General features: G+C 34.1%; 1 pseudogene; it reads left to right on the top strand.

The window, feature by feature from the left end:
• Positions 1–9824: 9824 nt before the first annotated feature.
• On the top strand, positions 9825–12407 carry LOC107934757 (tubulin alpha-3 chain-like; annotated as a pseudogene).
• The last annotated feature ends 13710 nt before the right edge of the window (positions 12408–26117 follow it).

Below are 26117 nucleotides of genomic sequence, written 5' to 3'. Positions count from 1 at the left end.
AAGTTAAAAGTAGACTCAAAATTTTATTTAAAAATAAATGAGTTTACACGTGGCCCAATAAAATCTATGGGGCACCATAGAAGCAGGTCAATGGTAGAAGAAATTTGTTGGAGAGGAGAAAGCCCAGTACTATTCATATTCATGTACAATAAATGGTTAAGTGATGTTTTTGTAATAAATATTAATGACAGTATTATAAGTTTTAAAAATTAATGGAAAAAATGAAATTTTAACTAAAATTCAGTCACATTTAGTGTAATTTATCCTTGAAAATTATTAAGTGATAAAAAAAGTGATGCGTATATTTTTGATTTGGCGTTGCTAGAATTGACTACTAAAAAAAGTCAAATGATTCGTCATTTAGCTAGAACGAAGACCCAATGAAGTACTTCACTGAGCTTACCATATCATAAGCATGCCCGAAGGAGTCGAAAATGGCTACAAAAACTAGCGCAGATTATTGATCCAAGGATGAGCCCATCAGCATTTGATTTCAAGGAAATTGAGAAAGTTTTGAATGTGGCTCTTACATCTACTTCCTCCTTTCCCACTGACAGACCTTACATGAGGAAGGTAATTGAATTGCTAAAGGACCAAAGGTATGTGCGATTTGTAGAGTTGTTAATTGGCTGCGTCTCTTGCCTAGCTCTGAAAATTGATCCCAAAAAAGGAGAGGATTTAAAAAAAATACAAGGCCAAAAAATATCTTATGTAATGTTTTTTTTTTAATTCGGCCTGAATATATTATATTATAAAAATATTAATTATATATATTAAAATATAATAATATATTTATACTTAACCAATCACTAACTCAAAAAAAAATTAAACTCAATTCTTCAAAATCCAAACAAGCCTATCCAACTTAAGTAAATAACCTTACCCAACATTTAAAATAATCTTTACTCAAAGGGGCAACTGTCTGATTTTTTAAGTTCATTTTTTTATTGATTCGATTCTGAATTTTCGAACTTCATCCATGTTAACAGTGTTTATTGTTGGTTGTGTTTTGGAACTTCATCCATGTTAACTGAGGGATGATCTAGTGCTTTAGCTACATCAGTCAAATGGCAAAACCATACGTTTACATTATCTAATCAACGCATTTTTTTTTAAATTTTGTTTTAATATAAAAATTAAGTTAATATGGATGGTTCGGACTAAGTCCGTGCCTAAATTTATATTTTTATATTTAAATTAGGTTTGAATAAAATTTTAAATTTATTTTATAATTAAATTTAAACTTAAAAATTACTATAAATATCAATATAAACTCAACTCAAACGTGATTCCGCTCACTCAAAATCTACCATTTATGTTTTTTACACGACATTTTGTGGCTCAAGCAATTGTGGCAAAGTAGTTTGCGAATATGGCGACTTTTTGTTTGCATTTAAATTATTATTTAATCTATTTGATTCATATAGTTTTATTAAAAAATCATTTAATAACCCTTTTTTTCCAAATTTCAGCAATTTATTTTCCTCCTTTTTTATTTACAAGAAAATTCATCGGCAGTGGTAAATTATCATTTCTTAACAAATCTAAACATTTGATAACATAACCAAATTTAAAAAGACAGAAAGAAAAAGAAAAAAATAAACCCATCAAACTATATTAAAAAGTGCTTAAAACAAAAAGAAAATTGAGATATGTCAGCTTAGCTAATTTCTTTCGATTTAATCAGAGTTTTGGTTAATGCTTCTTTAATTGAAATTGGGTCCAAAAAGAGATCAATTTCAAGTTGCACAAATAGAAATCTGCTATTCATATATTTAATGGAGATGGCAGGTATCTATTTTTTTTTTTTTTGGATCAGATCATGAATGCTTGGCTTACAAGCTAAGAGTGTAAATTATCAACCACATGACAACAACATTTGATCCGTCGATGTAAATGGCCTTACTTTTCAGTTTTTTAATTGAAAATACAACATGAGAGCTTTTCTAAACTTTTGATTTTATACTCCTGTACCCTTTTTTTCTTTTGGCTAGAAATTGAGTAGATGGAAGGTTTGAGTTACGTTTATATAAAGATTTGGTCTCTATTTAAGTATTTAAAGTTTTAACTATGTTTTTTTACATAAATTACTACAATTATTTTTTTTAAATTTAACCAATTATTTTAAAGTAAACTATAAAAATAGTCATTTTTTTGCCTAAGATTACATTTTAGTCACTTATGTTTGAAATATTACGTTTTAGTCACTTACGTTATCGTTTTGTTACGAAGTGGTCACTTTACCATTAAATTATATTACCTCCCTAACAACAGTCCTGTTTAAATGCCAACTTGGACGTCCAGTTGCTTGAACAAAAATTGGTTTTTTATTAAATAAATTTAATTTGGATTGCCACATAGAATATCCAAGTTGGCATTTAAAACTTATTTGGACATCACGTAGGACCATCATTAGGGAGGTAACGGAGCTTAACGGTAGAATAATCACTTCATAACAAAATAATAACGTAAATGAATAAAATGTAACATTTCAAATATAAGTAATTAAAATGTAATCTAAAGTAAATAAAAGTGGCTATTTTTATAGTTTACCCATGATTCTTAACATTTTTTAATTAAAATAAAAAAAAACTTAATATTAAATAAAAGTAAAATAACGTATTTAGCATTATATTTATAGATTATCTATCTCTTTCTCGTTTTCATCGTCTTCTTTAATATTTAAACTCAATAACCGTACCAACCACAGCCTTTTACATTTAGTTTAAAATCCTCCCACCATTTTGATAGCTTATCTCTTCGCTTCAACTTAAGTTTTGCCCCGAAATAAATTGTTGTTTTCTATTGAGGCTAATTATAAGAGAAGTGACAAGAGCAGCATCAACTACACTTGTCACTGTACAAGTTTCATAATTTAACTTAGCATGTTTGAACATAATATTGTGGTTATTTGTTTTCATTTTTTTTAAATTTTGTACAGCTAATCTCGTTGTTATAATTAGAGAAGAAATTAGATCGAGAAAGATTACATTTCAAATATTTTAATGAGATTTACTTACTTTATATATAGAGATATACAATTCAAGAAGATGTGGGTTGAATTCATGAAGACTTGGCCTGATCTTTTATATCTTTATATTAAGGGTAATTGGTTTAATGAGATTTAAGCAAACCAAGATGGATTAATGGTTACTTTTTGAAGATGAATTCGTGCTCTAACTATGGAAGTTTTATTCAATCTTGAAATAGATAATTATTGATGTTGTTGGAAAAAATACGGTTTAAAAATAGTTTTTTGTGACATCGAAAAATTAAAATTTTAAAAATCAGGCTGATTTGTGATATTTATAACAATAAATTTTTCTCAAAAAGTGCATGTGATTTGTACGAGATGGATACTTGACATTCCTAGCTTTCAGCTGAATGACCTTCTTTGCTATTCTCGTACCATAAATCGCTTCTAATGTGGGTTCGAACAATTACAAATCAAACACAGAACTAGAAATAATTTTATTACTTTTAGTAGGAAAGAAAATTTCTCTGTATAGAAACCGATAAAATTGTTATTACCAGACAATAGAATTTATACTTAGAAAATAAATTCTCACTATTTTCAAGCAGAATAATAATATCTCAATGTTGCATATTTTAGTCCTACCAGTGTCATCTATTTATAGGGAGAGATAAAAGAATTCTAGTTGAATTAGTAAAATACAAAAATTACTTATACTATAGAAAAAACTAGTCTCCCAGTCCAACTAGGAGAGATGGGCGACACACCCTAGTTAAATATACTAGGGTTGTCACCCCCAATATATATAGTGAGGGGTTTTGAGTCTCGCCTATATTAGATCCAATTATATGTGTTTCCTAAATTTTTATTCCAGCACTTTATAATTGAATCCAACCTAGTACATATTTTTCTATTTCCCAAAATAAATATTATTTATTAAATTAATTTTCTAATTAAATAATTTTCACAACCCAATTCTAATTCCATTAAAGTCATGACAACTTTAATGTAATAGAATATATGAGAAAATATATTTAATTTTCATATTCAACGTATTTATGATGATCAATTAATTTAAATTCATTTTTTAGACTTCAATTATTTAATTAAATAAATATTTGAAAAACTTAAACTAATTCTCAGGTTATTTACATACTTAGTGAGAAACCATATTCATTTTCTGAGTGTATCTCATTTCTCTAACTTTATCATTTGTATCTATTTTTGTTCATTTGATTCTATATGCAATTCATTTTTGGTTTCAACGAGCTAGTGGAGTATTGGATTGGACATATGTAATTAGGGCTCAAATGATTTATACTTAAGTTCCAATTTTTTGCCTATTAATTCTAAACTCATTTAGTCACGAAGTTATTCCACTATAGTATTGTGACTGAGCGCTCCCCAATTGCATACCATTATGAAAGTTACTCGATCAATGACCTTGTAATAAGTGTGTTGCTCTCATAGGGTATCATTAATCTCTTTGGGATAAATTCATTCTTCCAATATGATCCTATTTTATCTCATGGTAAACGTTACATCTTCCTTCATGAAAAGTCAATCATTATCAAAATAGTAATTAAGTCATTTGTCACAAAGGAAAAAAACTCGTGGCCACGTTTACTTTTAATCTATCATGTAATGCCAATGAGAGGATATCATTTACTCATTTCTTATGTTATGAATTCCATTATTATGAATGATGCTACATACTACAGAAGTCGTATACCCAATGCACCAGCTTTTTGTTTCTTATCTATTTGAGCTCAGTCTTTTACTCACACCAAAATATATAAGTCATGCATACATAATCCATCATCCACGATGGATTAAGGTACGCCACACCATGAATTTCAAAAGTGAATAAATACATAAATGGATTCAAGATATATTCTACTTGAGTTTTTTCCGATGTACAATCAGTCTAGTCAGTCACATCTATGTCTATATATTCTAGGAGCCAGCTACTCTGGTGTTCAAGACAAACCATCTCCTCAATTGGACTTAATAAATGTCATATTAGTCTTTCAACCGATTTTCTCATTTCCGAATAGACTAAGGACATGTTTAGGTTCATCTACTAATATAAGTTCTCTTTCTGTATTATGATCCGTCCAAGTAATACAACTTAGTATTAGTTAAATGTTAGATAACTAGTGAGCCGATATTTGATTTCATTTTACTTTGCGTGCAAAAACTATTGAGGATGATGATATACAAGATATATGAATGTAATTAACGGATATTATTATTAAACTAATTTGTTTGAAAAATACAAGTGTACATAGACGAAAATACTACACTTAAGACACCAGATCCAATAGTCTTCCACTTGCCCTAATGAAGTAAATGAGTCATATTTTGCATACCCATGCTCTTTGTATGTTGCTCAAAACTCTTAGCTAGTAGATTCTTGGAAAACAAGTCCGTAGGGTTCATCTTCAGATGCAATCTTTTACTATAACCACTATTTTGACGATTACCACGGTCTCCATTATGATAATTTCTATCAAAGTATTTTGTCCTCATGTTGTTTCTTTGGTGTTTAGCTATATCTGTATTGTTATAGTGTTATAATTTTTACCATACCTCATATTCAACTTCCATAATGAAGTTAACAGTACAACCCTGCTTGACACTTATTCACATTATGGACCCGTTGCCTAGGGCAAAGGCACAACTCGATGTCGATTTTCTCAAATTGCGACACGTTTGGAAATTTAAATTAGTATAGCTGATAAGAGTAAGATCTCCTTCAGAATACACAAACATATAATCTGCCTATCAGTATCTTAGACTAAGATTCGCCTAATATCAACTCATCAACCCTAGTACAAAACAAATATCTGGATGTCTGCACAACATAGCATACATAAGACTTCCTACTGTAGAAGCATAAGGAACCTTTCTCATGTTTTTTCATTCTTCCACTGTCATAGGACAGTCCTTCGAAGAAAGATGAAATCTCAATATTAAAGGTTGAGTTCCTTGTTAGAGTCAGCTATTGCATAATGTTTCAATATTTTGTTTATGTATGAATCTTTTTATAATGCTATCACTTTGTTCTTTTGATCCCTTAGGATTTGAAGACCTACAAAAAATTTAGTTTCTCCTAAGTCCTTCTACTAAACTGTTGAGTTAACCACAATTTAACCGATGACAATGTCACTACATCAATTACAATGAGTAAAATGTCATCAACATATAAAATGAGAAAGATCACATTTCCATCCCCAATATGTTTATGAACAAAAGGTTCATCTACACTTTGCTCAAAATCAAATGTTTTGATCGCATGATCAAAACATTGATTCCATGAGCGAGATGCTTGTTTCAAGTCCATATATAGAGTTAAGTAGTTTTCAAGCCTTATGCTCATTTCCTTTATCTATATATACGGTGGGTTGCATCATATACATGCTTTCTTTAAGATATTTGTTCAAGAATATTGTCTTGACATCCATTTCTCAGATCTCTTAATCAAGAGTCACCATAATGGATAACAATATGCAGATTGACTTGAGCATGGAAACTAGAGAGAAAGTTTGTTCGTAATTGATACTTTATTTCTAAGTTTAACCTTTTGCTACAAGTTTGGCATTGTAAGTTTCCATTTTTCCATCCTCATTTCTTTTCTTCTTGTAGATCCCCTTACACATTATAGGTAAAATTACAATATTCCTAAAGCTATTTAAAATATGAAGACGGTATTTAACAAAATCATCACCTACAACATACCAATACTTTTTATATAAGAAAGCTTGTATACCATTAAGTCTAGGTTATGATGATCTAGTACATTTTCATTAAAGCTATAAGTACCTCATCCTTTGTGAAATCAACAATAATCTAAGCATTTAAGTCTTCAATGATTCATTGTTGCACTTTATCAAATATTTGTCCACCATTATTCAATACATGTGATGAAAATAACTCATCAAAATAATTAATTGAAATAGTTGCCATAAACAAGTTAGCCTCATGTCATACCCCGTATCTATCTCCAAACCTTTTATTCAATTATTTTTCCTCATTTAAGAGGTCTATTGATGAAAAAGGTCGTATTTTGGTTTTCCTATTTCAACCAATTAGACCTAGCTATTTACAGCTAATAATTTTTTTTTATACATTAGGCTCTTGTTTGAGATCATGAGCTAGGGCAAATTTTGAGTTTGTTGGTGCATGTTGACCACCGGCGTACATGCATCGGAATATGAAAAGTATATGAATTAAAGTGTGCTGCATACTGGACGTGTGTATGTCAAATTGTAAATACATGTGTTACAACGGAATACCGAAAGTATTCCAAAGATCAAACCTAAAGTAGATTGTCCGAAATAGAACAAAGAACAAAAATAGCATACGAGAGAAAGTCTATCGAATTACTAAAAAAACAAATTAGTACGGTGATCCAAAACAGATAATTTTCTAAAAATTACTAGAAAGCAATAAAACCTCAAAACTTTCAATTAACAACAAAAAAATATAGGCATTAGTTTTCATGTTTAGCAATGAAACTACACCCAAGGTACTTAATTGATAATTTCCTCACTCAACAAATTTTACCTCTCGGTCTCAACTTAATCAAATAAAGAATTTAATTGAATTATCCTTTTAGTCTCACCCAATTAAGTTGAACTAAATGAATTATTACTCGATAGATTCTCCCTTTAGTCTCACCTATCTAAATTTTCACTTAAAGTTGCTAATTCAATGTTTTACAGTTTATTCAGTTCGTCTAAATTATTCAATTGAATATTTAAGCATGAATTCACATGCTAGCAAATCTAATTAACTAATCAACCAAAGAATTTAGAACATGCCCATAACACAATTAAACAAAAAAAGCAATTTCATGCAATTAAAATAAAGTAAAAGGGTGAAATTGAAAAGGTTGATAAATGTTTAGGAATATGTAGAAAATTCTTGATTCCAAAAGGTAGAAATACTTCAATCCAAAGAAATTCTTGAAATCTCAACGATGAATTTTCTAATTTAAATAAAGAATACAAAGAAATTTTAAAGTTCAAAAGTGGAGAAAAACTAACTTAGAAAATGCAAATAAGTCCACGTACTATCTTATACTAAACTATCACCCAAAACTAAAATTCACTTCTAAAAACTATCTAATTCTCCCCAATGGTTGATTATAAGTTGGTATTTATAGAGGTAAAAAATATTAAACCCTCAATTACACATTTGTATTTATCATTAATTCCAAACATGACAAGCTTGAGAAAAACTTCTTCATGTTGCCCTTCCTCACTTTCATCTAACTTGGCTGCCACAAACGTGATGTTGTGACATTGAGAATGTAATGTGATGTCGCAACGTTGCTGCTTAGAGGGTTCTAGGTCGTGACACCACAGGTATGGTGTCGCGACATTGAGAATCAAAATGCTCAATGTTGTGACATTGACATCTCGAAGTGTCAACGTCGAGGTTGCTCACTTTCTTCTTTCTTCTTCCTTAATTAAGTCCCTGAAAGTCTTTTAGCCACCATTAAACTCAAATAGACATGTAATTGAGTTTTTTATTCATAAAAACACAATAAACTAAAAATTATACTTAAAGTAAATTTTAATCTAAGTATGAAAAAATAATAAAAAGACTTAAATATTTGTTTAAAAATAAGCTCTTTTAAGTGTGAAAAAAGTTCAATTTGTCATATCAAAATATTACAATCACATGCCTCTCTAGTTCACACCATCAACTCTTTAGAGACATAAGATTCGATTCCAATTCTTTTTATGTTACAACTCCAATCCAACAAGTGACAATCTCGTGTGTAAAATTTTATCCACAATTGACATAGAATAAGATATTTGACACAAGTTCTGAATCACAACCCTGCACTCCTTTTCCCAAGCACAACTAGCTTCAACACAGAATATCCTTGCCCCATTATTTTGTAGATGCTAATGTAGGATATTCATCACAATGTTAAGAAAAAGAGGGTAGTGATATGAAGCGAGAGAAATCAAATGCTCAAGTTTATAATTTGAGAATATTACCCACCACTTTGAATTTGCAACCCCCTCTCAATCTTTTCTCAAATATTAGGTTGGTTTCTAACTTTTTCTTTCAAAACCATTTTTAAAAACTAATAAATATCAATATAAAAGTATTTTTATTTTTAATATTTTATTCAATATTTTTAAATAAATTCAAACCACTCTTTGGAAAACACACATTTGTAATCCCCTCTACCAAAAAAAATCCTTCTCTTAAAAATAAACCACGTTTCATTTTTAAAAACTATTATTTTAATAATTGAAGAAATTACACTCAAACAAATATATTTAAGAAAATTTTAAATAATTAATGCTTTGATTGAAATTGTGATGTTTTGGAATTAAATCTCGTTATGAGTATAAAAAAATTATAAAATTACTAAAATTAAAAAATATAAAATTATTGACATTATTAAAAATATTTTTTATTTATTAAAATTAAATAATTATTAACGTGACCTACATGTAAACTGTCATGTGAATGTCACATTAGTAAAATTAATGAAAGTTAATTATTCGATCTATTTTGAGATAATTTAATAAATAATACAAGTTAAAATGATTAAAAAAGCAAAGAATTAAATAGAGAACTAAATAACAATATTTTTTTTATAAAAATTGAGTGCCAAATCAGTGATTACGCCAAAAACATCAATACTCTAAAACCACAGTGCTAAAAACAATACGACGTCATATAACAGAGAACTCTGAAATTGTACCGTTATGAAAAAATCCCTTTAAAAATAAAACCGAATCACAACTAATTTTTGGGTGGTTAACCCATTTTGGCATTTTCGACCTCCTTCTCCACCTATATAAAACCCACTCCAGAATCAAATTTCGCATCCTATCATACAGGAAATAAAAAAAATTAAAAAAAGGCGTCTTAATACACGCTTCTCTCTTTTTAAAAATTTCGAGTTGAATTTTTTCCTTTTTCTCAGAGAAAATGAGAGAGTGCATATCGATCCACATCGGCCAGGCTGGTATTCAGGTCGGCAATGCCTGCTGGGAACTCTATTGCCTTGAGCACGGCATTCAGGTAAATTTTCTATTTCTGCGCTTGCTTCTTCGTTTTTCGCTGATTTTTCAATTCTTTTATGTGTAGATCGACAGTTTTGAAATTGAGTCTGTACATTTTGTTAATTTCATGCTTATGTGAGATAAATTCGCTATTGTTTTAGAATTTGGTATTGAATTTCATTTGCTAATTATGTTTAGATTGATATAGGGAAATAAATAGTTGGCATCGGATTTCTTGATTTGTGTAATACTGATGTTATTATCAACTGAATGCAGAGTACGAGTCATTAACATAAGATTTTGGATTCATTCACTTATTTGATCTCAATCTCATTTTTATCAGATAAAATCTTTCCTCCCAACAAATTGCATGCTTAATAACGGTCCGATTATGTATGTTGCTCTCTTTTGGCAAATATGCATGTTATTTTTTTAGTTCCGTTGGATTGTTTTACTAATTTTTCTTTTGAGATACTTTACGAGATCACATATCTTTTATTTATCAATTTTTTTAGATAGTTTAACATTACTTTTTAAAAGTATTTTTAAGTAAAAAACCATTTTTTAAGCAAAAGCTAAAACTTTTAGCTAAAGTGGTTTCGTAAAATATTTCTTATCCCCAAATTAATTTTAAAAAGTTCAAAAACATCTTATTTAATAATGCTTTTATCTTAAAACTTTTTCTTAGAAGCAGCTAAACTGGCCTAATCACCTTTCCTGATATTTCTAAAATTTCAGTTGGTTTTATGTAGCCCGATAGCCAGATGCCCAGTGATACAACCGTTGGTGGAGGTGATGATGCTTTCAACACCTTCTTTAGTGAAACTGGTTCCGGAAAGCACGTTCCTCGTGCAGTTTTTGTAGATCTCGAACCCACTGTCATTGATGAGGTTAGGACGGGAACATACCGCCAACTCTTCCACCCTGAACAGCTCATTAGCGGCAAGGAAGACGCAGCAAATAACTTTGCTCGTGGCCATTATACCAGTAATAATTCTTGTCATCCTCAGAATTGTGTTATACTTACTGCTCGAAATGCTGATTGCTTTAACTAGCTTTGCTTCTTCTTTTTTTCCTCAGTTGGGAAAGAGATTGTCGATCTCTGCTTGGATCGCATCCTCAAGCTGGCTGATAACTGCACTGGTTTACAAGGGTTCCTTGTTTTTAATGCTGTGGGTGGAGGAACTGGTTCAGGACTTGGTTCCCTTCTGTTGGAACGTCTCTCTGTGGACTATGGCAAGAAGTCCAAGCTTGGGTTCACTGTGTATCCCTCACCACAGGTTTCAACCTCTGTTGTTGAGCCCTACAACAGTGTCCTCTCCACCCATTCCCTTCTGGAACACACAGATGTTGCCGTGTTACTTGATAACGAAGCCATTATGATATTTGCAGGCGCTCTCTTGACATTGAGCGCCCCACTTACACCAACCTTAACCGTCTGGTTTCTCAGGTATATTTCATTGTCTTATCTATTAAATATCTACTTTTAGCAGGGAATGCAAACTAATTGTCTTATGACTGATAATTTATTAGGTGATATCGTCACTGACTGCCTCCTTGAGGTTTGATGGTGCCTTGAATGTGGATGTCACTGAATTTCAGACCAACCTTATCCCATATCCCAGGATTCACTTCATGCTTTCTTCTTGTGCTCCTGTCATCTCAGCTGAGAAGGCCTACCATGAGCAGCTATCCGTTGCAGAGATCACTAGCAGTGCATTTGAGCCCTCATCCATGATGGCGAAATGCGATCCTCGCTATGGCAAGTACATGGCTTGCTGCTTAATATATAGAGGTGACGTGGTGCCTAAGGATGTCAATGCTGCAGTGGCCACCATCAAAACCAAGCGCACCATCCAATTTGTTGACTGGTGCCCAACTGGATTCAAGTGTGGCATTAACTATCAGCCACCGACCGTTGTTCCGGGTGGTGATCTTGGTAAGGTGCAGAGAGCTGTGTGCATGATATCCAACTCAACTCGTGTTGCGGAAGTGTTTACTCGTATCGACCACAAGTTTGACCTCATGTATGCAAAGAGAGCATTTGTGCACTGGTATGTTGGTGAGGGTATGGAGGAAGGAGAGTTCTCCGAAGCCCGTGAGGACCTAGCTGCATTGGAGAAGGATTATGAAGAGGTTGGTGCTGAGTCTGGCGAAGGTGAAGATGGTGACGAGGGAGATGAATACTAAGAACTGAATGTGTGTTGCCGTTCTCGAGTAATGACATGTGTAACTACCATGCTTTCATAATCTTTGGGCTCGGTTTCTAGCAAGCTTATGTATAATTTGCTGCTTTGCTTTCTACTGAAGTAACCTTTCTCAATGATTTGCCTGTGGCTTTTTGTTCAGATATATGCTTCTTCTTATGGATTATTAACTTACTTTTCCAATTCCCTTTCTTTTTCCCTATTTCTTGTTGTTTTTTTTTTAAATTTTAAAATAATGATTGAAAGATACAAGTAATATATAAATATTACACTAGTTCTTTTTTTTTTTTTTACGCCTACACAGATTTATTGTGTATTGATTTAAATATAGGAATAAATATTAAAATTATATAAATTTTGATATAATTTATAATGTTATACACTAATTTTGTATTTTTTTAAGTGTGCTTTGTGTTTGGTTTTTATAATTTAAGTGAAAATAATTTAAATTTATTTGTTTATTTTTTTTAACCTAATACAATGTCATGTTAATAATTTACACATGATTCAGTGAAAAATTGCGCTACATAGATAACGGGTGATAAGTGATAAAAGTAACATATTTTAATCATGTTCTTAATGCGTTTTTGGATGATTATTTATGCGGTGAATTTTGTTCTTCTAATCCTTTATATTCATATTTCTATACTTAGGAGAGCATTTGGGAGCAAAAGGAGCGAAAAACGAGCGAAAATCGGACAAATAGAGTAGATTTCAAGAGCCACACAGGCTAGCACACGGCCATGTGCCAGACTGTGCCGATTTCGCAATTCGCATCCCAAACATGTGGAAAAACATAATTTTTAGGCTTTCTAAGCATTCTAAAGTCTATAAATACCAAATAGAAGAAGAGAATAGGGGGCCATCAGAGAATATGGAAGAAAACAACTCGAAGAACACTATTGGAGCCAACTCTGAAGCCAACTCTGAAGCATATTTCCATCAAGATTAAAGACCTCATTTTAATTGCTTTTGAAGTTTTTATGAGTTTCTTTATTTCCTGTTGTTATTCCGTCTTTAAGATGTTTTTATTCACAATTATGAACTAATTTCCTAGATACCTAAGGGAGATGAACCCTACGATAAACTCTATTATTTGATTTCTATCTTATGCGATAAATATTTGATTCTTGTTTTCAGTTATGTGTGCTTATCTCTTGTTTTAATATTCTTGGGATATTAATTCATGTTTAACGTGCTTAAATCAGAGGGGGGAAAGTCCCTACTTAAGAGTAGATCTAGCATAATTGAGTGGAGTTGCATGTAATCCTAGAAATAGAATGATATAAATCTACCGAATTAGAGTCAAATCTAATAGGAGAATTGTGACAGCCCTAAAGTGACCCTAGTCGGAAAGCGGTTTCGGGACCGCTAAACCGAGTCACCAAATTATTTGAATATGATAATTATTGTCTAAAATATGTGAATATGCATGTGTGAAAGTTTTAAGCTTCGATTTAGTTAATTGCATGTGAATTTAGTTAATAGGACTTATGTGTGACACTTTTGAAATGTGATAGGTTAATCTATAAGGATCTATTAGTGCATGTAATCAAAAGGGTGGACTTGCATGTCAATTTCCCTACTTAATTAGTAGTGGCCGGCCATGACAATGAGGGTGGACAAAATGTGATGGGTAAAACATGTCATAAACATGTTGTGTTAATGCTTTATGTTAGAAATGATAAAATAATGAGCATGGTAATAAAATAATGAAAAGGAAAATGATGAAGAAAAAAAGAGAGAAAAAGTTCTCATGTTGTTGAACTTGGCCGAATAGAAGAAAGAAAAAGAAGGGAAAGAGCTTGGAGAAAATCGGCTATGGTGGTTCACTAGACTAAGGTATGTTGATGTTGTTCCATGAGATTCATGCATATTTTTAGTTGTTAGCTTAAGTTCTACCTAGCCCATAGTTTAAATCTTTGCTATGAGATGGAGATGATATTCGGCCATGGGTGTTGTCTTCTTGGTTGGTGTTTGATGTTGTGGTGATGAGGCATGAAGATGAGCTAAGTTTCGGCTAAGGTGGACTTGTGTTGATGTCATTTGCATGCTAAGTGTGAAGCTTTGTAGTGAAACATGTGATGGTGATTGATGACTCTTGGATTTTCTTTTTAGCATTTTTGAGTTAGACATTAAGTTCTTTGTTTAACCCATGACCAAAATTGAAATGGTATGGTGTCTTGATGCATTCGGCCATGGTAGGAAGTAGATGAGAATTGGTAGTAAGGTGAAGTGCAAATGTTAGTATTTGATTACTAGTGTATATATGTGTATTAGCCGAGTTTTGAACTTGAAACAAAATGGTATGTAGTCAATACAAGTAACCATATTTGTAGGAAGTATTAGGCATATAATCGGCCTCAACATAGACATGCATATTCGGCCACATGAGGTAGATTGGTGTTGCATGTATTCGGTTAGAGGCAAGCATATTGATTCTTTTATCTTGGCTTAGATAATCGGCTAAAAGAGAGTGTGGGCTAATATGTTGAGTTGATTCATGATTTCATATGTATGTGACTCTAATGTCTAATGTATATATGGGTTAAGTACCTTGAGTTTCTCTTTTGATGTTCAAATGATTAAATCAATTTATTTGTTAAATTAAGCTCAAGAGCAAAGGGGAACTAAATCCGATAAAGGGAAGGAAAAAGTGATCGAATAGCCGTCGAAATCGTTCGACAACATCCGAGGTAAGTTTTCGAGTAATGAAACTTAGTTTACGATTTGATTAAGTCATGACGTATAATCATAACAAATATACAGTGATATAATGATTCTACTTGAATTATATGTTTAGTTAATTAGTCTATACGTATGATGGGTAGCCGTATGTGCATAGAGATCATGTTATAAAGCAAACCAAATCATGCTGTTTGTATGTGGCTATTGAGCCGAAAATGGGAATGCTTAATAATTGACTTGTGTGTGAATTCTAGTTATGAAAATGAAATAAAGATGTGTCATGATTTACTGATATGTGCATGAATATTCGGATGATAACCGGGCTAAGTCCCGAAGGTATTTGTGCTAGTGACTAATTTCGGGCTAAGTCCCGAAGGCATTTGTGCGAGTTACTAATTCCGGGCTAAGTCCCGAAGGCATTTGTGCGAGTTACTATACCCGGGCTAAGTCCCGAAGGCATTTGAGCGAGTGGCTATATCCGGTTAAAGCCCGAAGGTACTTGGCTTGGGAATGAGCGATCTTGCTGTAATAATTTCAATTAATATGCTCGTAAAATCCCAACGATGTGGTATGTTTCGTATATGCATTGGATTAGTTGATTCCTTTTAAATAGTATTCGCTCAGTCGACTAATGAGCTTCCGACTTTTGGTTAAGTTGATCTCTTATGTATGAGTATAAGGGTTGGTAATGTGAAGTAGGTATGATTTTGAGAATGTGTGTATATGAAATTATCCGTTTAGTCATATGAATGCTATACTTCAATTGTGCCTAATTTCATTGCTCAAAACTTACTAAGCATTAAATGCTTACTCCGTTTCTTTGATTCTCTGTTTTATAAATTTTGGTTAGTCAGCTATCGGACTCGGGATTGTCAAGTCGAAGTCGTCCACACTATCAAAGCCCTTTTGGTACACTTTTGGTTGAACTCTGAAATGGCATGTATAGGACTACCCTTTTTGTTGTGGGTCATGTACCCTTTGGTTTTGTATAAACTTGGATAGCCATGCGAAAATGGCTTATATATACTTTGAGCATAGCATTATAATCATTTTGTATGTTGTTCATTGAGAGGTATGGAAATGTTTGGTAACGATTAGCCATTGGAATGGTTAATCATGATCATTTTGGTGCTTTGTATGACAAATTCTAGTTGATTCATGGAAAACCATGAAATAGGTAAAGTTTTCCTTAAAAACAGATGCTGACAGCAGCAGTGGTGTGGATTTGAAAAATCATTAAAAATAGTAGGAATGGAATTAAATAGTGAATAAATTATGTAATCGAACCTTGATGAATATACTTTCATATGGAAGAAACGGAATGATCATATGAGTCGTATTTTAATAGATATTTAAGTTTTTGTGGAACAGGGCCAGAGCGATTTCTGGATCCCGTGATCTGACTTTGGAAATTCACTATAAATTAACCGGAGATAACTAGAGGTTATGCCATATATGTATAGATTCCTTTTTGAGTCTAGTTTCGTTAGAAACAAACGGCATAAGTAATGAAGCCCTGTACAGGAAGATATATAAGTCGTAATGCATGAAGGTCAGAGCAGTCGAACCCCGAAATAGGGGAGACTTTAACTAATATACTGTACTAATTGGCTTGAATTAAAATTCTAGAAAAAAAATTTTAGATGGATATATGAGTTTAGTTTCAGGTAAAATTTACGAAACTGGTTTTCGAGTTTTGGAACTCAAGATATAATTTTTAAGGTAGAAGTGACGCAGTTAGCCAGCTTGTCTGGAAATTTTTTAAAATGGACTGTGAAAATAAATGAAATAAGTCCGTAAATACCTCGTGTTCGACTCCGGCAACGGTCTCGAGTACGGGATGTTACAATTTTATTGGTATCAGAGCTACGGTTTAGTCGATTCTAGGACTACCGTAATACGTTTGGGTCTAGCTATACATGCCATTTTGCGATTATTTGATTGTGTGGTGATTTCTGACAATTGAAAATGTGTTTATTTATAGTAATGGATCCCGATCCCAACCGAGCGGTAGCTGATGATCTTGAGAGTGTAGCACCTGCTCCCGCCCAAGGGACAACGCCAACAGACTCTCAACCTATTGCTAGTAATCCGAACGATGAAGCTAGACAAGCTTTTTATAGCGTGATGAATGATTGGTTCAACCAATACATTCGAACTAATGCGGCTGTTCCACAACCTCCATTCCCGACTAATACCACCCCCGTACCTACAATACCTCCGGTAACTGACCAAATAAGGTCAAATAGGCCCCCAGCTGACAGAATCCGAAAACACGAGGCTGCCGAATTTAAAGCTACGGACAGCGATGATGCCGAGCAAGCTGAATTTTGGTTGGACAACACTAGTCGGGTACTCGATGAGCTATCTTGCACACCCGATGAGTGCCTAAAGTGTACTATCTCCTTGCTACGTGATTCTGCCTACTATTGGTGGAATACGTTGACTTCTGTTGTGCCTAGAGAGCAAGTAACTTGGGAGTTTTTCCAAACCGAGTTTCGGAAAAAGTATATCAGTCAGAGATTCATGGATCAAAAACGGAAGGAATTTCTTGAACTTAAACAAGGTTCCATGTCGGTTACCGACTATGAACGAAAGTTTGTAAGGCTTAGCCGGTATGCTCGAGAATGTATTTCTTCAGAAGCCGTGATGTGTAAACGTTTCGAGGATGGGCTGAATGATGATATAAAGTTGTACGTTGGCATTTTGGAAATCCGAGAATTTGTGGTACTTGTCGAGCGAGCTTGCAAAGCCGAGGAGCTCAGTATGGAGAAAAGAAAAGCTGAGGTGGGAGCAAAGGAGTTTCGTAAGAGGTCTTCGGGGAAGCCCTTCTAACAGTCATCGAAGAAATTTAGAGATGACTTAGGCCGGTCTAGAGACACTTCGGGTTTTTCTAGACGAGATCGTGATCGACCCCCTGTGAGTGCACGAGTCACTTCGGTCGCCAGTGTTGGAAATGATCGTCGAGACAGAACGGAGTGTCAGTATTGTGGTAAATGGCATTCGGGGAGTTGTAGATTCCATGACCGCTCCTGTTACAAGTGCGGATCAGCTACCACTTTATTAAAGATTGCCCGAGATTGTCTGAACAGAACGTAAATCAGAGTGGGAAACCTGGTGCTACTACTGCTCGGGGTAGACCATCTAGAAATACGGGCAATGCTAGTGGCGGTCAGAGAGGATCTAGAGATGCTACAACCAGATCTGAGGCTCGTGCTCCTGCTAGAGCTTACGCTATACGCGCACGCGAGGATGCTTCCTCGCCAGATGTTATTACCGGTACTTTTACTCTCTTTGATACTAATGTGATTGCTTTGATTGACCCTGGTTCTACTCATTCTTATATATGTGAACCTTAGCATCCAGTAAGACTCTACCTGTTGAGTCTACTGAGTTTGTAATTTGGGTGTCAAATCCTTTGGGTCGTTACGTGCTTGTCGACAAAGTGTGCAAGAAATGTCCCCTAGTAATTCGAGGTTCCTGTTTTCCGGCCGATTTGATGCTTTTACCGTTTGATGAATTTGATGTTATCCTCGGTATGGATTGGTTGACCGTACATGATGCAATTGTAAATTGCAAAAGAAAAACCATCGATTTAAGGTGTGTAAATAACGAGATAATCCGAGTTGAGTCTACTGACTTGAATAGGTTGCCGGCTGTAATATCATCGATGTTGGCTCAGAAATATGTAAGAAAGGGGTGTGAAGCATACCTTGCGTATGTACTTGATGACAAAGAGTTAGAAAAGAAGCCTGAATCTGTGCCAGTGGTTTGTGAATACCCGAATGTTTTTCTCGAAGAGTTACCGGGTTTACCACCTGTTCGGGAGGTAGAGTTTGGTATTGAGCTTGTACCTGGGACTACACCGATTTCGATAGCTCCGTATCGTATGGCACCAACAGAATTAAAGGAATTGAAAGCTCAGTTGCAAGAGTTGACGGATAGAGGTTTCGCTCGACCAAGTTTCTCACCTTGGGGTGCACCAGTATTGTTTGTGAAAAAGAAGGACGGAACCATGAGGTTGTGCATCGACTATCGTCAGCTGAATAAGGTGACAATAAAGAATAAATATCCGATACCGCGCATTGACGATTTGTTTGATCAACTAAAGGGAGCCTCAGTGTTTTCAAAGATAGATTTGAGATCGGGTTATTATCAGTTGCGAATTCGAGATTCGGATATACCCAAAACAGCTTTCAGAACGAGATACGGTCACTACGAGTTCTTAGTGATGCCGTTTGGGCTCACTAATGCCTCTGCGGTATTTATGGATCTGATGAATCGGGTCTTCAGATAGTATCTGGACCGGTTTGTAGTTGTGTTTATTGATGACATCTTGGTCTACTCAAGAGATGAAACCAAGCATGCTGAGCACCTGAGATTAGTGTTGCAGATTTTACGAGATAAGCAGTTATATGCTAAGTTCAGTAAGTGTGAGTTCTGGTTAAGGGAGGTGAGCTTCTTGGGTCATGTGGTATCCGCATCGGGTATTCAAGTTGATCTGAGCAAAATTTCAACCATACTTAACTGGAAGCCTCCGAGAAATATTACTGAGGTTCGGAGCTTTTTGGGACTTGCCGGTTACTACCGACGGTTTGTAAAAGGTTTCTCGATGATAGCCACACCAATGACGAAACTACTTTAGAAAGATGTTAAGTTTGAATGGACAGAAAAGTGTTAGAAAAGTTTCGATCAATTGAAAAATCATTTGACGGAAGCTCCAGTACTAGTGCAGCCCGAATCAGGCAAGGAGTTCGTCATTTACAGTGATGCATCCCTACTTGGGTTGGGTTGTGTATTGATGCAAGAAGATCGAGTTGTAGCTTATGCGTCGAGGTAACTGAAGCCACATGAGAAAAATTATCCAACCCATGATCTCGAACTGGCTGCCATCGTATTCGCTTTGAAAATATGGCGACATTACTTATTTGGTGAGAAGTGCCATGTATATTCGGATCACAAAAGTCTCAAATATTTGATGACTCAAAGAGACTTGAATCTGCGACAAAGACGTTGGCTTAAGTTGTTAAAAGATTATGAGCTTGTCATTGACTATCACCCGGGAAAGGCTAATGTGGTTCGGATGCTTTGAGTCGTAAATCACTGTTTGCGTTACGAGCGATGAATGTACACTTGTCTGTTCTATACGACAATGTGTTAGTAGTAGAATTAAAGGCTAGACCATTGTTGATTCATCAAATTCGTGAAGTTCAAAAAGTCGATGATGAATTGGTTGCAAAACGGGCTGAATGTGTTTCGGATAGGGAGTCAAAGTTTCAAATTGATGACGACGATTGTTTGAGGTTCAGAAGTCGTTTGTGTGTTCCAAAAAATTCAGAACTTATTTCGATGATTCTGAACGAAGCTCATCGTAGCCGAATGTCAATTCACCCGGGGAGCACGAAAATGTACAACGATCTGAGACGTCAGTTTTGGTGGCATGGTATGAGATGAGACATTTCCGATTTTGTTTCGAAGTGTTTAATATGCCAACAAGTGAAAGCGGAACATCAAGTGCCGACGGGTTTACTCCAGCCGATCATGATACCTGAATGGAAATGGGATCGAGTCACGATGGATTTTGTGTCTGGGTTGCCATTGTCGACAAGTAAGAAAGATGCGATTTGGGTTGTTGTTGATAGACTGACTAAGTCGGCTCATTTTATTCCCGTACGTACGGATTATTCACTGGATAAACTAGCTGAATTGTATGTTTCTCAGATTGTGAGATTACACGGGGTACCCATTTCTATTGTGTCGGATAGAGATCCGAGATTCACCTCGTAATTTTGGAAGAAATTGCAAGAAGCCTTGGGTACCAAGTTGCATTTTAGCACCGCTTTTCATCCCCAAACCGATGGTCAATCCGAGCGGATAATTCAGATACTCGAGGATATGTTGAGATGCTGAATCCTTGAGTTTAGTGGTTCATGGGAACAATATCTACCTTTGATTGAGTTCGCTTACAACAATAGTTTCCAGTCATGCATTAAGATGGCGCCTTACGAGGCTTTGTACGGTCGAAAATGCCGTACACCATTGTTTTGGACCGAGCTCGGTGAAAGTAAAATTTTCGGAGTTGATTTGATTAAAGATGCTGAGCAGAAAGTAAAAATAATTCGTGAAAGTCTGAAGGCAGCATCAGATCGTCAGAAGTCGTACGCGAATTTGAAACGAAAAGACATTAAGTATTAGGTGGGAGACAAAGTGTTTCTTAAAGTTTCACCTTGGAAAAAGATACTCAGATTTGACCGTAAGGGCAAATTGAGTCCGAGATTCATTGGGCCGTATGAAATCTCCGAACGAGTTGGTCCAGTTGCATATAGGTTGCTTTTACCCCATGAACTCGAAAGGATCCACAACGTTTTTCATGTTTCGATGCTTCGACATTACAGATCTGATCCTTCGCACATAATAAGTCCCTCCGAGGTTGAAATTCAAGCCGATGTGAGTTATGAAGAAGAACCAATTCGTATCCTAGGTCGTGAAGTGAAAGAGTTTCGAAACAAAAAGGTTCCTTTAGTAAAAGTGTTATGGCTCAAACACGGGATGGAAGAAGCTACTTGGGAACCCGAGAACTCTATGAAAGAACGATACCCAAACTTATTTACCGGTAAGATTTTCGGGGACGAAAATTTCTTAAGTAGGGGAGAGTTGTGACAGCCCTAAAGTGACCCTAGTCGGAAAGCAGTTTCGGGACCGCTAAACCGAGTCACCAAATTATTTGAATATGATAATTATTGTCTAAAATATGTGAATATGCATGTGTGAAAGTTTTAAGCTTCGATTTAGTTAATTGCATGTGAATTTAGTTAATAGGACTTATGTGTGACACTTTTGAAATGTGATAGGTTAATCTATAAGGATCTATTAGTGCATGTAATCAAAAGGGTAGACTTACATGTCAATTTCCCCACTTAATTAGTAGTGGCCGACCATGACAATGAGGGTGGACAAAATGTGATGGGTAAAACATGTCATAAACATGTTGTGTTAATGCTTTATGTTAGAAATGATAAAATAAGGAGCATGGTAATAAAATAATGAAAAGGAAAATGATGAAGAAAAAAAGAGAGAAAAAGTTCTCATGTTGTTGAACTTGGCCGAATAGAAGAAAGAAAAAGAAGGGAAAGAGCTTGGAGAAAATCGGCTATGGTGGTTCACTAAACTAAGGTATGTTGATGTTGTTCCATGAGATTCATGCATATTTTTAGTTGTTAGCTTGAGTTCTACCTAGCCCATGGTTTAAATCTTTGCTATGAGACGGAGATGATATTCGGCCATGGGTGATGCCTTCTTGGTTGGTGTTTGATGTTGTGGTGATGAGGCATGAAGATGAGCTAAGTTTTGGCTAAGGTGGACTTGTGTTGATGTCATTTGGATGCTAAGTGTGAAGCTTTGTAGTGAAACATGTGATGGTGATTGATGACTCTTGGATTTTCTTTTTAGCATTTTTGAGTTAGACATTAAGTTCTTTGTTTAACCCATGACCAAAATTGAAATGGTATGGTGTCTTGATGCATTCGGCCATGGTAGGAAGTAGATGAGAATTGGTAGTAAGGTGAAGTGCAAATGTTAGTATTTGATTACTGGTGTATATATGTGTATTAGCCGAGTTTTGAACTTGAAACAAAATGGTATGTAGTCAATACAAGTAACCATATTTGTAGGAAGTATTAGGCATATAATCGGCCACAACATAGACATGCATATTCGGCCACATGAGGTAGATTGGTGTTGCATGTATTCGGTTAGAGGCAAGCATATTGATTCTTTTATCTTGGCTTAGATAATCGGCTAAAAGAGAGTGTGGGCTAATATGTTGAGTTGATTCATGATTTCATATGTATGTGACTCTAATGTCTAATGTATATATGGGTTAAGTACCTTGAGTTTCTCTTTTTGATGTTCAAATGATTAAATCAATTTATTTGTTAAATTAAGCTCAAGAGCAAAGGGGAACTAAATCCGATAAAGGGAAGGAAAAAGTGATCGAATAGCCGTCGAAATCGTTCGACAACATCCGAGGTAAGTTTTCGAGTAATGAAACTTAGTTTACGATTTGATTAAGTCATGACGTATAATCATAACAAATATACGGTGATATAATGATTCTACTTGAATTATATGTTGAGTTAATTAGTCTATACGTATGATGGGTAGCCATATGTGCATAGAGATCATGTCATAAAGCAAACCAAATCATGCTGTTTGTATGTGGCTATTGAGCCGAAAATGGGAATGCTTAATAATTGACTTGTGTGTGAATTCTAGTTATGAAAATGAAATAAAGATGTGTCATGATTTACTGATATGTGCATGAATATTCGGATGATAACCGGGCTAAGTCCCGAAGGCATTTGTGCTAGTGACTAATTCCGGGCTAAGTCCCGAAGGCATTTGTGCGAGTTACTAATTCCGGGCTAAGTCCCGAAGGCATTTGTGCGAGTTACTATACCCGGGCTAATTCCCGAAGGCATTTGTGCGAACTACTATATCCGGGCTAAGTCCCGAAGGCATTTGAGCGAGTGGCTATATCCGGTTAAAGCCCGAAGGTACTTGGCTTGGGAATGAGCGATCTTGCTGTAATAATTTCAATTAATATGCTCGTAAAATCCCAACGATGAGGTATGTTTCGTATATGCATTGGATTAGTTGATTCCTTTTAAATAGTATTCGCTCAGTCGACTAATGAGCTTCCGACTTTTGGTTAAGTTGATCTCTTATGTATGAGTATAAGGGTTGGTAATGTGAAGTAGGTATGATTTTGAGAATGTGTGTATATGAAATTATCCGTTTAGTCATATGAATGCTATACTTCAATTGTGCCTAATTTCATTGCTCAAAACTTACTAAGCATTAAATGCTTACTCCGTTTCTTTGATTCTCTGTTTTATAGATTTTGGTTAGTCAGCTATCGGACTCGGGATTGTCGAAGTCGTCCACACTATCAAAGCCCTTTTGGTACACTTTTGGTTGAACTCTGAAATGGCATGTATAGGACTACCCTTTTTGTTGTTGGTCATGTACCCTTTGGTTTTGTATAAACTTGGATAGCCATGCGAAAATGGCTTATATATACTTTGAGCATAGCATTATAATCGTTTTGTATGTTGTTCATTGAGAGATATGGAAATGTTTGGTAACGATTAGCCATTGGAATGGTTAATCATGATCATTTTGGTGCTTTGTATGACAAATTCTAGTTGATTCATGGAAAACCATGAAATAGGTAAAGTTTACCTTAAAAACAGATGCTGACAGCAACAGTGGTGTGGATTTGAAAAATCACTAAAAATAGTAGGAATGCAATTAAATAGTGAATAAATTATGTAATCGAACCTTGATGAATATACTTTCATATGGAAGAAACGAAACGATCATATGAGTCGTATTTTAATAGATATTTAATTTTTCGTGGAACAGGGCCAGAGCGATTTATGGATCCCCTGATCTGACTTTGGAAATTCACTATAAATTAACCAGAGATAATTAGAGGTCATGCCATATATGTATAGATTTATTTTTGAGTCTAGTTTCGTTAGAAACAAACGGCATAAGTAATGAAGCCTTGTACAGGAAGATATATAAGTCGTAATGCATGAAGGTCAGAGCAGTCGAACCCCGAAATAGGGGAGACTTTAACTAATAAACTGTACTAATTGGCTCAACCAAAAATTCTAGAAAAAAAGTTTTAGATGGATATATGAGTCTAGTTTCAGGTAAAATTTACGAAACTGGTTTTCGAGTTTTGGAACTCAAGATATGATTTTTAAGGTAGAAGTGACGCAGTTAGCCAGCTTGTCTGGAAATTTTTTAAAATGGACTGTGAAAATAAATGAAATAAGTCCGTAAATACCTCGTGTTCGACTCCGGCAACGGTCTCGGGTACGGGGTGTTACAAGAATCCATAAATCGAGTTAATGCGACAATAGGGGATTTAATGAGAAAGAAATTTCAATTAATTAACCTAGAGTCAGTTGCTTTTAATCTTGAAAGAGATATTATCATAATTTAAGGATTTCTACGAATTAAGATACCAAGTGAATAAATCGTTTAATTCAGATTCATAATGATAAATGAAGTCTAGGTGGATTCTTTCCTGGGTATTGTTTCGCTTATTGGTTATTATTAAATTATTTTCCTAATTTATTCTCTATTGAGTTCTTTAGTTAAATTAATTTTGTAATTTTAGTTTAAATCAATAACTCCAATTCGTCAGTTAAATAATAGGAAAACAGTAATTACTAATACTTTTAGTCCTCATGGATACAATATCTTTACTCACCATAGCTATACTATTTATTGATAGGTGCACTTGCCTTTATCGTATTTTTAGTTAGTTCCATGACACATCAATGGGGTTAGTGAAATGTGAAAATTGAACCAAAATTAATGTTTGAGATATACAAATGCACCAAATTAAAGTTGATGTATAACATTGCAAGTTGCCTTTAATGTTTACATGTTTTTGTCAATTTGACCCTTATTCTTTTTTTGAACTATATTTGGTCCTCAACCTTTTAAAAAAAAAGTCGAATTGTTGTTTTTTTTAATTGAAATATCGATCGAAATATTAAATTTCTAAACATTGTAGCTCGAGTGACAATCCAATGTGCTTCATGCTAAATTTTTTGAATTTTTATGAACTTTTGGTAAGTTTTTTTGAATTTGAAATTTTTTTATTTTTTTATATTTTCTAAAACCATTTGTTGACATGGCATATATAACAAATAGTACCATGTCAATATGAAAGTACACTTGGACTGCAATGCAGGATGCCACACTAATAACATTAAAAAAAATAATAGTTTAATTAGTATTTCCATTAAAGAAAACGATTTGACTCTTTTTTGATAGGTTAATGGTAAAATTTAATTCAAAAAAAGAATAATGGATAAATTAATAAAAAAAATATATACGTTGAGGGCTAAATTTGATATATGCCTTATATTTACTTATTAAAAATTTGATACAAAATTTTGATATTCAAAATTAAATATATGATATTTTCTGTTAAATATTTAAATATATAATTTAAATTTTTTAGAAAAATAGGATTTTTTAAAAAAATTTAGAAAAAGTCAAAATTTGAAGGACATGTCCAAATAATTAATGTATTTTTTTTAATAATAATCATATTGGCCTTATATTATCACTAAAACCAAACAACAAAATATAAATCCTACAAATGGAAAAATAGAAAAT

Source organism: Gossypium hirsutum, chromosome A12 (assembly GCF_007990345.1).
Source record: "Gossypium hirsutum isolate 1008001.06 chromosome A12, Gossypium_hirsutum_v2.1, whole genome shotgun sequence".
Classification (NCBI taxonomy): Eukaryota; Viridiplantae; Streptophyta; class Magnoliopsida; order Malvales; family Malvaceae; genus Gossypium; species Gossypium hirsutum.
Note: the sequence above shows the minus strand (reverse complement) of the source record. Positions and strands in the feature narration are given on the sequence as shown.